At 44.1% G+C, this 16,124-nt stretch overlaps 1 protein-coding gene across 1 annotated transcript in view; it reads right to left on the reverse strand.

Moving 5' to 3' along the window:
• Positions 1–16,124, reverse strand: part of LOC147729973 (uncharacterized) — a 1,004,770-nt gene that overhangs the window by 129,353 nt on the left and 859,293 nt on the right. The window lies entirely within an intron of this gene.

Here is a 16,124-nt window from a genome sequence, read left to right on the forward strand (position 1 = left end):
AGTATGGCAGGGTATGCTCAGACGTGAGTCCCTTGCTCACTTTGCCACTGGATTCAAGCAAGCCGGACTGAAGACGGCTGGAATGACAGAAACCGGTCCTCGGAAGCTTGTTTCCGGTCCAGGGAAGACATGGCTTGGCAGTTCGGGCTGGACTGTTCCCATGAGGCACAGGGTCAGACTGATTTGCATATAGCCATGTCTGAACTGGGGTGGCAGAGTGGGCTAAAGAACGGTGATGGATTAAACCCAGATCTTTTGACTGGGTGTGAGTGTTTGATTGATTCAGATGCTCCGTCCATCACCACCCCCTTTTGTACCGCTATAAGAAATCAGGGCAGGGGTGAACCTGTTTCTGTCATCCGGCCTGTGTCTTCTGGTTATAATAACCACTAAGGAAAAAATGATGGGGGTTAAATATGACTGCGAGGGAGGTGCTCAACACCTGGTAATGATTATGCTGGTGTGTGCCCGGCTCTGTATTGTCAGGGCATGGATCTTTCTGAATGCTCCCAAGGCTGTAGAATGGAACGTTCTCATTCATCAGATTTAGAAGGCAGAGTTGGCTCTGGCATAAGACAGAGTTCTCACCTCTCTGAAAAAGTTTTAAAGGACCTGGAATACACTCTGTTGGGTTCCCTCAGTGTTAATGCTGACTAAATATATTCTAGGACATTTCCAGATATGAAAAGATTATTCAACGTTTCTTCTCTATCTGTGAATCCTGTTTCTTTTCTCTCCTGCCCTTCTGTTTCTCTGCCTCTTTTTCTTTAATCTTTTCTCATATATAATGCATGTATTGCAATGAGTCTATGTATGACTAAACTTTGACCTGAAAAGGAAAAAATAATTAAGAAAAAAGGGAAGGGACAAAAAGATAGATGCCTCTTTGCTTGTCCTGATGATGACATGATGTAATTGCAGCAGTTAATAAGCTGAGTAATGCTACTGGGGCTGAGGTAGATATAACAGAGTAGAAGGACCAGAGTGAAAAGCTGAGGAACTGTGCAGTAACAAGAGCAAGCTAAGGAGTTCAATGGAGCAAGGGAAATCTATTGGATCAGTCGCAAGGAAGGAGAAACTTTAGCCAGGTTCTTTGTTTCTAACACCCAGCTAGAGCAGGACGTCTGGTAAGATGGAGTGTCAGATAGTGCAAAGGCTGTTATAAGTTCAAGGAGGACGACTACTACTGCTGTGTCTGAGCATGCTAGTGTTGCAATATTGTTCATATGGGGATCACAGAATTCTTGTACCTCCTGCACATGATAGTTGATGTAATACCAAACAAGAAGACATGCCCGATAGTGACAAATCTCAGACATGACGACGTGCCCCAGGTATGAATCGCAGTTAAGATAACATGCCTGACCATGATGAATGTCAAACAAGACAACATGATCACAATCTAAAACTTAAAGGCATGCACCAAGGTGACAATATGATCACAATCTAAAACTAGAAAGCATGCCCCACAGTGACAACTTCCCAAGAAGAGGATGTATGCACAGTGACAAAACTCAAATTACATGGCATGCATCAATGTGGCAAATCTCTAACCGAGCGAAATAGTGAAAAATCCACAGTTTAGAAATCGAAAACAAGACACCATGAGCACAGTGATAAATCTCAAAATAGAAAAGTGTGCCTGCTACCCAGTGGCTGAAATTGCGAACTCCACAGCTTTAGATAAAGTTGCCCCTAAAGTGAAAAAGTGCAAGCCTTCGAAATTCATTAATAGTGTTCACCAATATGGAATGTTCAAAGGAAATATATAAACGATAATCCTTTCCATATTAGATGATGTTTTAACCCAGATGTTGATACAGAAAGGGTTTTAGCCTCCTTTGAGTTGCTATGAACTAATCCCTTCTAAAGAAATCGTTTGGGCTGGTTTACAATACAATGTATTTCCTTTCATGTGTCTATCAATGCACCATTTATTGTCATTTTTATTTTCTTTTTAAATTTTTCTAATGTTGCATGATTGTAATATGGTTTAGCTTTGGTAAGGATTTTCATTCATGTAAAAGAAGATTGGTTGTCTTTGTTCTAGTCCGATTATAATGTAAAAATTGTAACCACCCCCTTGATTGTTTATAGTTTGTCTGAGCCCACTGTTGTTTGACTTTTAAAAAGTTGGCATTTTTCTTGTCCTACCCATTTGGTGCTTGCTGCCTGTTCCTGGGTCACATGCCTAGGTGTAGTTGGCAAATGACCGTTGTGTATTCCTCCCAGAAAGCCACACAATAGAGGGACTTAGTATTGGCAGGATGAGCCATCTAGACTTGATAGCAGGGCAAACCTGTCACCTGTCACACTTGCACTTTAAAGACACCATCTAAGCCCACACACAAAGAGCATCAACCTAGTCTTTTGTGACTCCGGATCTAGTGGAGCCATGGCAAGGAGGAAGGAAATTACAGAAGTAGATGTCAGGGGAAATCTAAAAGTTTCTCCCACTTCAAAGGTACCATCAGGTATTAGTATTGGACCCTCAGACCAACTCCTCAGATCACTTCTGGAACTGAAGGACTGCTCTGCTGCTAAAAGGACTGCCCTGCTGCAAGAAAGACTGTCCTGCTGCATGAGGAAAGAAGACTGGACCTGCACCTTGAACCAAGAACCACCAGAATGACTACAAAGGCTAGGTGACTGGCCACCTGTTCTGAGCTACAGGGACATACCAAGCTCTAGAGACCTGCCCAGCATCTGCCCAAACGCAACTGATCCTACATGTGATCTGCTTCTGGCCTTTGCTGAAGTGAGTCCTGATCCCCAAGAAGGCCCCACTGGGTCCTAGAATCTTGGCAGGCATCAGAGTGTACTCATCCTGCCCCAACTGTGGGTTTTCTCAGAACCGATGCAGGGTGACGCAATTCGGTGCAGGACTTCGCCTCTCTTTGCAGTCCCTGAATAACGGCCTCATCGGAATGCAGGAAGTGCAATAAAACTCAATACAGGTCCTTGTATCGCAGCCCTCGCAGCTCCTCATTGGAACCGATGGAGTGTGACACAGTACCTTGCATTGCAACCCTCACAGCTCCTCATCGGAACCAACACAGCACAATTCTACCTGACACAGTGTTGTATTCCACTTTAGGTGTCCATATATAGGTTTTCCTGATACATGTACTTATATAGGCATAATTCGCATTGCCATTATATAGGCATACGATCCCAGTCCTTATTCAGGCATTAGCCATGCTATCCAAATAAAGGCATGGTCACCTACATCCGTCCACCCCAATTGCACAACGAGTTCTTAGAAACCAGAGCCTTAATCTGTTGGGAGTTTCCCTAAGCCCAGGCTTATTGATTTCCCCAAGAACTCATTCATTATGCATGATGCGCTTATGCATGAACGGCTATTCCTTAAGGGTTTATTCCTGACGTCTTCCTCTGCCCGACTTTACGTTAATGCTAACATTCCAAGGGACTTACCAGGTATAAATATACCTTCCCTTGCCCAAGCAAGTTGGAGGAGACCTCGACTTTAGAGGAGCCCGTGTCCCAGCCTGACGCACTGACAAGACGCTATCATCCCTGCTTACAGAGAATCCAGCTACCAGTGTATTAATTCCCTTTGCGGGGTGTTAGAGTTCGAGACCCGGAAAGAGAGTTCCTCCTCTCTCATTCTCAAGGTATGGAGCTGACTAGAACCTAGAGGGACTCTTGGCATACAAAGTTAGAATACAAACTATAGCCTACCATACTTTAGCCTACATCACCTACTTCTTACCTTGTACTACACGTAGGTACACTGGGGTCGAACTAGTTAGAGAACGCATCTTATGAGTACTCGCATTTTTAGCTTATGTTATTTATGTATATGAATATATGTGTCATAGCAAAAGATAATGTTAGCGCAGTATTATTTCTTCCTACTGCTTACATTGTACATAATATATCTCACATACTGTCTTATGATTGTAACAGCTCATATCTCTTACACGAGAAATAAAACTGTTCAATAAATCCTTTTTATTGACACGCATGTCTATTCTTTCTGTGTAACTCTGAAGAAACTAAGCAGGCACGATTATCTGAGTGAAACTGTTATCTGTTGTTTCCACGATTCTGAGAGTGTTCAGATTCTAAATGGAAACAAAGTTGTCATGTTTATGCGTTGCCAGAAACTACTCCCTTCTTGTTTACAAGGAGTTTCTAGTGGCCTCGGAGTTAGCTGGCACACAAAGTAATTAAGTTTAATATACTTGATAGGGGCATACTGACCTCAGGCCTATGCCAAAATATTGGGTATTATTATTCCAATGCGCAGCCTATTATGGAAATAGGAACTACACTACACGTCAAGGGCCGCATCGCGGCCCTTGAAGCTCCTCATTGGAAACAACAAAGTGAACAGCAACACTCTGCATCAAGGACATAGGGTACATTTCTCCTGCAACCTGTATCTGACCCGCACACCATCGTGCTCAGTCTGAACTTGTGACCTTGTCAGAGTCAAACGCAACCAGATAACGACAATTTAGACACTATACTTACTATAAAACGGTCAAATTACATATCTCCGGTTCTACTAATTGGAGCGTTTTGGTGTCAAATAATGTAATAAATTCTACCCTAATTTTCTAAACTGATGTGGCATTTTTCTTGTCTTGTGTTTTCAATGTATTGCTGTTTTTGTGCTGCATAAATACTTTACTCATTGCCTCTAAGTTAAGTCTGGCTGCTTTTGTGCCAAGCTACCAGAGGGTTAAACGCTGATTAATTTAGTGACTATTTGCGATTCACCCTGACAAGGATTGTGGCAGTTGCTTCTGAATGGCTTACTCCCCCCTCAACCAAAAACCCAATTTCACACACTCACCAAGATTAACTCTAGCATTGACTCCTGAGGACAATGTTCTCTGTAACAGTTCCAAATTATTCGGGCTCCCACCTTTACCGAAAACAGCCACACCCAGCCCTCATCCAATTCAAAGTTCCTGTCAGGTTGGGAGACGGTAAATGTGGACTCCGTACTCACCCTTTCCCATTACAAAGACTGTTGGACTATAAGCTTTATTGATTGGGGAAGCGCTTGCTGTGTTTCTTGGACTCCTGTTGTTCCGTTTTTTGGCTTTGCTGTCCTGCTGTTAACCTGCCTGGGGAGCCCGGGGGCGAACTCTCTTCCTGACCAAGTACCTCGCTGCCCTCGCGGACCACTGACTGCCGGGGCACTACATCCCCCAGAAGGCAGTGCGGTCTCGCGAGAAGAGCCGCGAGAGCCCCAGCACCAGCACTTATAATCAGCTGGGAGCCCCCGCAGCGCGGGACGCGCTTGCTGTGTTTCTTGGACTCCTGTTCCGTTTTTTGGCTTTACTGTCCTGCCGTTAAACTGCCTGGGGAGCCCGGGGGCGAACTCTCTTCCTGAGCCAAGTACCTCGCTGCCCTCGCGGACTGCCGGGGCACTACATCCCCCAGAAGGCAGTGCGATCTCGCGAGAAGAGCCGCAAGAGCCCCAGCGCTAGCACTTATAATCCGCTGGGAGCCCCCGCGGCACGGGACGCGCGTGTGCAAAGCCCGGGCCTGGGGCGGGCCTGTCCTTGCCCGTCTGTGACCGACTGAGGCCTGGCTGGGCCTATTCTCTTGGCCCCTCTATCCTGAAAACAGCCAGAAACTGCCAGTAAGAACATATTTATGTCTGTCGATTAACTGTATTATCGGGACTTTTGTTTCTTTTCTGTGTTGGGCTTGGACTAGATTATAACCGTACGTGAAGTAACTATAAGTATACACTAACTGGAGAGCGTTTGCAGAGCGCTCTGGATACAGGAGGCGAGCTTTGAAGAAAAAATTCAAATCCACTCTTATTTATTTATTGTGGTGAATTTGGATATTATGGGTAAAAGGAAAATGCCTAGCCCAAAGCCTAGTGTAGGAAAGAAAATCCAAACAGAGTCCCATCAAACCCTATTAAGCTACCTCACTGGAGCAATGGGGGCCTTGGATAAACAGTTTAGTTCAGTCAAAGAATCTCTCGAAGCCGGTACCTCACGGTTAAATCCTGAATCAGAACATTCTGAGGTCCTGAATAGATCGAAACAAACTATAACGACAAAAAACGCCTCAAATGGTTGTATCCAGCATATCCCTGATGGAATCATTTTAAGCAATTCAGACTCCTCTCTACAACCACCTCAAAAGAAACAAAAAAATCCCACCCCTGTTGAGAATACAGCTGTTGATAATAACATAATTAATGGTGGTAATAATACCTGTATAGATATTGCACCTATAAAAGTAAAACACATCCACCAAGGAAGAAAAAAGGCGGGATTAAGAAAAGCTTCCTTAAAGGCCAGAGATGAAAATAGAAAAAATCTCGATGTACATAGTAATGATATAAAGAATCTAACAACTCTGGTGGAAAGGCTAGATCTCTATTTGCGAGTCAGGCTGGATCAAATGGGATCTAGACTGACTCTTATAGAAGAACGTATATCTAGTAATAATAAGCAAAGTGGAGATGATTTTAAATGCCTTTCATCCTAACAAGGAATGGTAATGAAGGCATGAATATGAAAAACTGGAATCTAACAGTTCAGGATGAAGGCCCCTTTAACTCCAAGGATAAAGAGCCTCAATTAATAGTTCCCACTATGTCTAAGCATTTTTTTTTTTTTTTTTAAATTTTTTGAAAACCTTTATTGTGCATGAGAAGGAGAACAAATACGGGCCTACAACCATCAGGCCGGCCACGATACTGTAGGCACAAATGCAAGCAATGCGGTTCCCCAGCGGCATCAGGCAATATAGCATCAATTAGTAGCAGTTACACTGTATGGGAATATGTCGCCAAGGAAAGGAGCAATGAAGGTTTAGTTTTTTTTAAATTTTTGATCTAAATATAAGTCAGTGAAGAATAGATTCGAGGAGAACTGAGTCCATACATTAGCTTCACAACATGAGTAGGCAGCATAATTAAGAACAACAGTAGCGATAAACACCCCACCCGTATGGCAGTATAATGCAAAACAGCAGGAGTATCAGTACACAGTTACGCACCACCTACAGCGCCACCCACTCCCTACTAATCCCATGTCAGACCCAGAGCAGAAAACAGAACAAGAAAGCGCAGAAATTTTAGAAAAATAAGGCCCATAGAAACTAAGAAGAAAAACTAAATCTACCCCCCCCCCACCCTACAACAATCCGGAGGCTACGGCCTACCCCCCCCCGGTAAAGTGCCTGTCGCCCTTTAAAGAACCCGAAATATAGAGACGAGAAAAGAAGGAAACGAAAAGAAATAAGGATTCTCACTCTTGAGTTATAGGGAGGAAGAAAAGAACAAGCCATTCTACCACTCCCAAAAGAAGAAAGGGACGGGGAGGAGCCCTATCAATAACTTAATCTCCCGGTCCCCCAGCCACTTGTAGCCCCTACATCGACGAAACAATACCAGCAAAAAGAGCAATACCAGAGGTGAGTTGAATCAGATGCACCCCGGTCCCCGAAGCAGTACACAAATGACCACACCATCTAGGAGGGTGAACAACGGGATATGCACTACTCCACCTACGTGCGAGAGTACCAGGATAGACAGCAGCAGCCACCAGGAGGAGGGTCAACTCAATACAGTCTCGGTCACTTCGGTCCCATACACCCACATCACCCCACTTATTGGTATCAGAAAATGTAAAGAATCACAGGTCCCAGCGAGGGGAGTCATCACTTATCGTGCGTCCAAATCAAATACGATCCCGTCTAGTCCCAGTCTCCGTATGCCAATGAAACATTACTGCAAGGATAGACGTCTAGCCCTGGCCCGATTTACGATGGCCCCCAAAACGATACACATGAAGGAAGCCGCCCCCCTCTAGAACGACGATACAAAATGGCTCCGGATAGAAGAAGGAGGGTCCGTTGTTCCAAAATGGACGTCTCCAGTCCCCTCGAAATCCGTCATCTGCAATAAGGAGCGAATCCAGAATAGTCCGGTGGCACATCTTGCAACGTTTAGAAAACGGAGGTCTCCGAAAAGCGTTAGACATGGGAGATGGAGGCCACACAGACGGCACCCAAATACGGTGCAGTGGTAAACTAAACAAAGTTGCAGTCATTGGAGGAGGGGGAAACAAAGTAGCAAGAGTAGTGCCGGTGGAAGGCAGAGTGCGTGCGCCAGTACCGCCAGTAGTCACCCCCTCATCGCTTGAAACATGTGCAGACATTGTAGCCCCATCAGCCGGCAGTGAAGGCAAGTCCATACGGTGCCAAGTATCGATCCTCTGTGCCCGCCCCAGGTTAAGCAAAATGGCGTCTAGTTTCTCACCCAGTGTGCGGGAGCCAAGGTCCATCGCAGCTCGCAGGTCCTGGAGGGCAGCGAGGACGGTTCCATAGGTAGGAGTGAGAAGCGGAACCTCCGTCTCAGGATCATGAGAGGGTTCCCGGAATCCGTGCCCCATCTCAGGCCGATTTCGGCGGTCGGGGGATGAGGGTAGACGATCATTATCACAATGGGAGACGCGGGGCACCTCCATTCGGTAATCCGACGATGAAGTTGGGGCTGGCGCGGTAGGAAGGAGCTGCAGTCCGATTCACTGAGCCTGCAGGGCGAGCTGCAGTCGGTCGTCTTTAGCTGGGAGCTTACGTTGCTCCGTTGTGAGGTCGGGACACACCAGGGTCCGCTCGCCGGTGAAGGGCAGAGACTGCAATGGAGGCTAGGCACCTCGTCTCCGGCACCACTCAAAGAAGCCAAATATAGCGCACATCCCTTCCTCGCCGTCAGCAGGCACAAAGTTCGAGAAAACCACGGCAAAATGATGTAGTCTGGTCCGATTCTAGGCAGGAACGGCTCTTCCAAGCCACCGGCACCAAACCATCCGCGCAGCCGTTCTTTGTTCTTCCCGGTCCGGCGGTGCACAGCGGCTCAAGCAGGGGCCATAGCCGCGGGACGGACTAGTGGGTAACTCCGGTCACCGGGCAGATAGAGATCCCGGGAAAACATGGGTAGATTCAGCGCAACCTACGGAACACGCCACCGCCAAAAAACGCCAGGAGAATTAACAGGATATCGATGCGGGGCTCAAGGGCTGGCGGAGCCGAGGGCTTACACGTCTGCCCCGATCGCCATCTTGGCTCCTCCCCCTATGTCTAAGCATTTGACAAATAATCCAACAAGAGACCAACTGCGGCAGACTGATAATATTAATCGAACAAAAAATACAATCTTGAGTGAAGGGTCTGGGGGCTCAAAGAGGACTATAGAAACCTTGGGTACAACTACCTCTCTTTACCTCTCTCAGGCGCACCAACACCCAGATTCAAATCCCTCAGTTTCAAACTGGGTTAATTCGGGTACCGACCAACATCTTCATTTACCACCTGCTATTACCCCATATATAATTGTGTTGGCAAATGTTCCGAAAAAGAGACCGTCAGAAGTAGAATGCTGGGAAACACTTAGAAATAAATCGCTTCATTGGCTGGGCAGAAAAACAGGCTTAACTGAACATTTGCTTAGCGAATTCAAGATGGCAAGAAGGGTCCAGCGGGTGGGCGGTCGTGGGAAAATCTTTTTGGGAGATTGTATTGTTCTCACTTTTAGATCCCCCCTGCTGGTTAATACAATTTTGTGGGAGAGCGGTAATTACTCTTTAGAAATGGGCGAGACTAATATACTACCACTTGGTTTTTTCTATCCCCTGCCGAATAGGCCCCAGACGGCATTTAGGATTGGTAACAATACTAAGCCAGGAATATGTTTATGATATACCAACTCGTAATAGATTTAATTTGTTATCAGGATTGGAAGAGACTGATTGACTTGCTATGTCAAACCCTAATTGTTCTGGGCAACATGAACTTTTGACCTTGGCGGATCAGAAGCAAATAGTACATCTGTTTTCTCCTAATCGGTCTATAACTGTGACCACATCTGTTCCTTAATTGAATCTCTGTACCGAACATTCTCATTACCCACTAACAAATCTGGGTTTAGTTGTCAGCAATAAACGAGAAGTACCTGATATTATAAAATACCCCAACTCACAAGCTGGGACCATTAGCCAAGGCCCTGCACTTACTGGACCTTTGGATAAACCCTCTCTTAGTATACTCTATTGGAATATTTTAGGTCTGCGTTCAAAAGTGGCCAATGAAATCTGGCTCAGATTTGCACAAAAGTTCAATGTCCTTTGTCTCTAAGAAACATGGGCTACATCTGAGATACATATAGATGGCTTTAAAACGTATTTCTCGCCAGCACTTCCTTCACCTTCTGGGAGAGCCAAAGGAGGTATGACCATCTTTGTTTCTAATCTTGTGGATATCAAGCAAATTGTTCCATTTAAAATGGAACCTAACTTCCAAATAATAACTTTGCATCTGAGTAAAACCGATATCCTTGTGTTGGTTAATTTTTATAATAATCTCCAACAGAGTGATTTAATAATAAAATAAATCTTTCTCTCCCTGCAAGAACTGAAAAATAAGGCAACTAAAGATGTGGTAATTATATGGGGAGGTGATTTCAATCAAACTATATGCAGGTATAGCAATAATATAATCTGTGGGCATTGGGATGAGAACAAAAATCCTATAACTCATTTTCCTCATACAATAATTGGAGACTGTTTGAACAAAACCCTTTTTGGTTTAGAAATGGGTTTGGCAAATGAATTGACGAATCCCTCAGTCCCGCTTACTTGTACTTTTATTGATAGAGGAAGGTCTAGTATTATAGATTTCATTTTTATTTCTAGTAATGCTGGATCTCGAGTTCTGAAATTTAAAACCCATGATAACGGCACTAGTGATCATTACCCTAACAGTATTATTTTATCACTTTTACACAAGTCAGATAGGCGTAACCCTTTGAGGACCCTAGGGCTAAATACCCCGATTTTGGACAGGCTTGATGAGTATTCGCTTAAGTGGGACAAAGTGGATCCATTAGTGATCACCACAAATGTAGTAAAAAACTCTTTAGCATCGACTGAAAAGTGCCTTGACATTGCCACCTCTAATGAAGAAGTTATGATTAAATTTGCTACCGTAACAAAAACAATAAAAGAAGCCCTCTTTACTAAATTAAAAGATAGAAAGCCCCAAACTAAAGGATGGTTTAATAACAGATGTACTAAAGCATACCCCAAATTAAAAGTAGCCCTTCATAAAACAATAAGGGATAAACAGGAAATTGCCAATCTTAGAAGGGAGTATAATCAGGCTATAAAATCTAGGAAAACTGAACTGAAAAAAGAACTATGGGATCAAATACATAAAAGTTGTATCACAAAGGATAACACTGCCTTTTGGGCAACCATTAAATCCCCATTTCTCTCAGAATCCAGAGATAATCCCAAAATCGAAGTAGCGATAGATGAACAAACATGGGTCGAAAACTTTACACGTATATTTGGCGTGCCCCCTAAGGGATAAGAAGTACATAGTGACATGGAAAAAATTTTGAAACAAAAGCAACTTTGTTTCCTATAGTCCTTGACATCACGCATGGTGAAGAAGAGCTTACCCTGCTGGCTAGTAAAAGTGGAAAGGCCCCAGGCCCCGATGGGGTCCCGGTCAATTTTTTTAAATATAACTTGGAACTATGGACCCCAATTCTGACAAGAGTGTCAGAAGCATCATGCGCCGTAGGGTTGGTAAATTCATTGGCAGAATCTATTTTGGTCCCGATTTTTTAAAAGTGGGACCGCCAATCCCCCTCTTGTTATCGTCGGATATCCTTGTTGGATTCCCTGGGGAAAGTGGCAGGACGCGTCATCCTCGAGCGACTCCAACATTGGGCGGACGATAACAAGATACTATCAGATCTTCAATTCGGGTTTCGAGAAGGACTTGGCACCATAGAGCAAGCTCTTAACTTGACCCTCTTGATGGGTAAATACGCAAATGCTAAGGGTGGGGCTTTGTATATGGCGTATGTTGACTTATCAGCAGCTTTCGATTGCGTAAGTCACTCTAAACTATGGTCCATTTTATTTAATATGGGGCAGAGCCAGTTCTTGTAAAATTTCTGCATGAACTATATTCTGATGCTACAGCAAGAGTGAGGTATGGTGTTGGGGGGGATTAATGGCGTCATTCAGGGTAGAGAGGGGGGTCAGGCAGGGCTGTGTCCTGGCACCCTTTATACCAATGGCTTAGAACAGGACATGGTAAAAGGGTGCCAGGACCTGCCATTTATCAACAAACGCCCAATACCAGCCTTACTCTACGCTGATGACGCCGTGATTTTAGCCCGTACCCCCTTAGAACTACAACGTGCTCTAGCGAGATATCACACTTTTATGGCCAATTTGTACCTGAAAATTTATATTAAAAAACTTTTGTTATGTTTGCAGGTTCCAGAATTAAGAAAACTAGGGCTATTTTTATTTATAATATAAAACTTGAGAGCACAAACACATACTCGTACCTAGGAATCTTAATAGATATTAGAACATTGGAATGTTGGGATCTCCATTGAAAACAATGGCGTGCTCTGTGCTTATAATGGCTGGTATAAGCCTGGAGCTCCAACATTCCAATGTTTCTTTGTTCACAGCTCTGTCTTTGAACAAAGGCTTCAGGGAACCTGAGGGGATTCTAATCCCCTCACGCTCCCAAAAGGCTTTGTTTTTTTTGTTAGAACATTCTGTCCTCTAGTGACAGAATGTTCTAATAGCCTTATAGCCCTTCGTAGATGGGCTATACCGCTATTAAAGGCCCTCTCCCTTGTTAAAGGCCCTCGCCTTCGGCTCGGGGCCTTTAACGCTGGAGAGGGCCTTTAATAGCTGGTATAGCCCTCTACGGCGGGCTATAAGGCTATAATAAATGCTCCTGGAGGCAGGCAATCGAGACTAGAAAATTGCTCTTTATGAGGGCAACAGTTGCAATAGTCAATTATTCGCGCAGATTAGGAAAAAGGCCCCCCACTGAATTTATCCAGATATATCAGGCAAAATGCATAAGCATTGCGAATTACGGGGCAGGAGTGTGGGGCTATGGAAAGGTGGACGACTTACAAAAGGTTGAAAATAGCTTTTTAAGTTTTATCCTCCCTGTACCACAAGGTACCTCGACCTATTTGTGCCATATGGAAATGGGTTTGCCATATTTGATGGACATAATTAAAATCAAACCACTTCTATTATGGCATTGCATTTGGTCGTCTACCAAAACTATTCTCTGCCAAGGGTTTATACAGGACTGTCTCTTTCTTGAAAATGCTTATAAGATTGGGTGGATTGCCTATATCAAAAACTATTTGTACGATCTGGGCATGGCAAAATATTATCATTCACCCATATTAATCTCAGTATTTTCCAGAAAAGTGTTTAAAAAACTATGCTTGACGCACTTAAGTTGCGGTTGACTAATGAGGTCAGCAAAACGTCAGTCCAACATATGTTAACAGTCCAAATGACCTTGACTATACAACCCTATTTAACTTTCAATTTGAGCAGTTATGAAAGATTCCTAATAACACGGTTCAGGTTCGACATTTTGCACCATCTAGTCACCTTTCCAAAAATAAATGACTGGGCAAAAATTTTACCAACCTGCCCTTGTGACGACGTCTCCTCAATGCATACGGTTTTATTTTTTACGTTTTATAATGAACCAAGAAAGCGCTGGCTAATCCCGATTTTAAAAATTATGGGTTTTTCGAAGATGTCGTCCTGCATTTCTCTCTCTCCAATTTTTGGATGAAGAGTGTATTGTAAAACCCATACTTAAATTCTTGAAGTTTGTCGTCAGACATAGGGCAAACTTAGACTAGGCTGTGAAAACCACACCTTGTTCAAGGTCAAAGTTATTTTATCTTTTTGTATAGATTACTATGTTTTAGACTGTTTTTAATTCAAAGACTGTATTTTTGCACTTTACACTATGTCAAAACTTTTATTCTTATGCTACTGGAAGAACAACTTTTAAACTATTTTTCTTGTGTAAATATTCAAATGTACTTTTATGGTTTTTCTAATTCTTGAAAACCGAATAAAGGATTATTTGATTTGATTTGATTGTTGATGAACATATTTACTACTCTTATTTTTCTGCCAGTCTGTTCCTGATGGGGAGCAATGTTATATCGGATACACCTGATATCAGACTTAGGGCCTGATTACGAGTTTGGCGGTCTTGGAGCGAGCCACCAGGCCAGCGCCCAGCACCATGACTGCCAAATCCATAGTCTGGCTGCCTGCCAAATTCCGACTAGAATACAGGTCAGGCCGTCTTGCAGCAGCAGTCCCATGGCGGTGCCTCCCAAAGGCTCATATCTCAGCATTTGAAAGGCGCTGCAATGGGAGCGCCACAGCATGATCCTGCTCGTCATTGACTGTTAAGTCCATGCCGTGCAGTAACTGGGGGTGCATGCATACAGGGGGGTCACAAAATGTGTCCCACTGGATGCATCCCCTGGCCATGAGGCAAGAGGGGGCCCTGAAGGGCCCCGTTAGTTTCCGCACCACCACCCTTTATCATGGGAGGCTCACCGTCATGAAAACTGTGGCGGTGAGGAAATTCACAATATGCTTGGTGCACATTGCGGTATCAGCGGTCCTATGGCAGTCCATACGCACAACTCAGAATACGGCAGTCAGACCGCTGGTGCGGCAGTAGCAGCACCACCACCGCAGGTTTGACAAACCATCGGACCTCTAATCTCGTAAACGGCCCCTTAGTCATACGTACACCACATCCATGCCACCGGGCTCAGTTTGCGAAGTAGAATAGAAGAAGCCTTGGAACACTGCAGCATCAGAGTGGATCAGCATAGCATGTGAGTGTCTTTTTATTGCTGTGGCTCTGCTTCCCTGAAAACATGCAAAGCTGCTGTAGCTAGTGCTGAACTTCTTGCAATTTGCCAACACACAGTTGAAAGATCATTGGTAGAAATCTTCTGTAGCGATTGTGGCATCACTGCAATTTTTTTTACTGCTTTTTACATTTTCTTTTGTGTAATAGATTTCGAAACAGCCCTGCTAGACACCAGAGGGTGACGCTGTACATTACAATACAGTTTGGTTTAGAGAGAGGACAAAGGCAACAAGCATTTGCAATGCAATCGGTCTTGCATTTGGGACCTTATATGTATTTAGCTATGCAGCACATTAGCCTTGGTGCTGAAACATCTACTGTTCTTCAACATGGAGGGAAAGTAAGCAGCAAACTGCGTGACATGCCAGGTATGGGAACACATGGAGAGGAATATTGCCTTTCAGCTGGAAATGGTACAGTCTAAAGCTCAATTTTTAATATAAAATCATGGCCTGGTGGTCATATCACTGAAAATACAAGATTTGAAAAAAATATTATTGTCTACAGGTGCTCGTGGAAGGCAAGTCTAGAGAATGCTAAAGTTATTCTGGTATTTTACCGACCTCTGCTGGGTGTTTCATATAAAGACAGTTAAATAGAGGCAGTTGAACAAGCAGAAAGCAATGCTGGTACTTTACTGACCTCGATTGGTCGTTTTCTTTCAAGACCGTTAAATACAGGCAGTTGAATAGAAAAATAAGTCCCTAAGTAGACGCAGACAAGTCCTAGGGCTGATCTCTGGAGCCCACACAGTACATACACATATAAGTACAAAGTACATACACATATAAGTACAAAGTACATACACATATAAGTACATACTAAACTAAAGTATATACAAGAGGTCTCGAATGCTCGACCTAAAAACCACTTGCACAATGCCTAAGTGGTGGTTTCGACATAAAAAATGGGGAGAGTAGAGAGCAAGCAAATGACTATACATTACAACCGGGCTCTCTACCCGTTTCTATAATAAGAGGTACTTAAATTGAATGACACCCCCCAGGCACTGCTAAGTCAAAACTCAACTGTAATAATGTATTACTGTTGAGTGGCTACATCACTCCTTTATTACAATCGGGACATCATATGTCCCCTGTAATTAGGACATTTGAGACGGGCATTTTATACAGGGATGGCAGGCTCCCAGGTACACTCTGATTATTTATCGTGTCGTGGTGAGAGGTGCGCACCCATAATAAAACACGCTCCCATAATACACCTTGCGTGCGGTATTCCACACAGGACGTGATGACGCCCTGACCTGGCCTGTGACTTCTCGGGTTGCCAAGTCTTGAAATTCAGGCGTGCAGCACCGCGGCCACACCCAGAGCAGGAGGCTGGTTGTGGTACGG

The sequence above is a fragment of the Lissotriton vulgaris genome, chromosome 2_1, assembly GCF_964263255.1.
Source record: "Lissotriton vulgaris chromosome 2_1, aLisVul1.2, whole genome shotgun sequence".
Classification (NCBI taxonomy): Eukaryota; Metazoa; Chordata; class Amphibia; order Caudata; family Salamandridae; genus Lissotriton; species Lissotriton vulgaris.